A 1,060-nucleotide genomic window follows, 5' to 3' on the forward strand; every position below is an offset into this window, starting at 1 on the left:
TTGGGGAAGTCTCCCTAAGTGTGATGCAGGAATCCAGACGTGGACCCGTTGCTCAGTGTGCCTAGAGGGATATGGCTGCACCTCACTGACGAGGCCCACAATAGGCCAAAACGTTTTTTGGGGTTTTGCTGTTTCTCTCGTTCAGAGAGGGATTGCCTGGTATTTCGGGGCTGGACTGCACTGTTAAGTCAGGATCAGACTGATATGCTACAGGAAAGTTCTTCTCTGTAAAAGGCACATATTGAGCAAAAAGAGGCTGCTTCTAGGGTGGTAACTAGCCATAGAACAAGCTATTAAGCTGTTCGTTCCCAGGTTGAGCGCTTCTCTCTTTTTATTTATATATTTCTTAGTAATTGGAAGAAATATATGTTAGCAAAGAGATACTTTCTACAACAAACTGCTGGGGAAAAACCTTAGGACTAGAGCCAAATATAGTAATACAAGTATGATAAGACAGCTAAATACCTAGCAAATTTGCTCAACACTTTTGATTTTATTTAATCAATTCAGTTTATAGGGGGAAAAAAATCATTAAAACTAATAGAATCTGCAAATAATTTCCTACAAATGTCCTAAAAGTCTATACATATGATATAATCCAATTCAACAATAAGGATTTCTCTTAGCTAAAATGTCAAATTAACAACTTTAAAAAAAAGGAAGTCCTAGCTAACAGACTCCGCTGTCTCCTACCAGGGATCATTCCTCCAGGTCAAGTGGGGTTTGTGCTGGGAAGAGAGGTGAAGGACAGTATGTAAATATTTAATCTGATTAATTGTATTAAATTACACAATTTACCTTCTATCATACTCTCCACAGAAGCTGAAAAAGCGTTTGATCGCTTAGATTGGAAAATCTTAAAAACTATTTTCTCGTATAGGTAGGACAGAGGTCTTTATTCAAAGAACATTTGCTCTTTATACCTTACTGACAGCAAAAGTTATGTTTAATTGTAGCCTCTCCAATCACTTCCAAATTATAAGAAGTACTCGTCAGGGATGCCCTTTATCCCTCTGTTATTTATCTTATCACTGGAATCCCTGGCAACGAGAATTAGAAA

The sequence above is a fragment of the Bombina bombina genome, chromosome 1, assembly GCF_027579735.1.
Source record: "Bombina bombina isolate aBomBom1 chromosome 1, aBomBom1.pri, whole genome shotgun sequence".
Taxonomy (NCBI): Eukaryota; Metazoa; Chordata; class Amphibia; order Anura; family Bombinatoridae; genus Bombina; species Bombina bombina.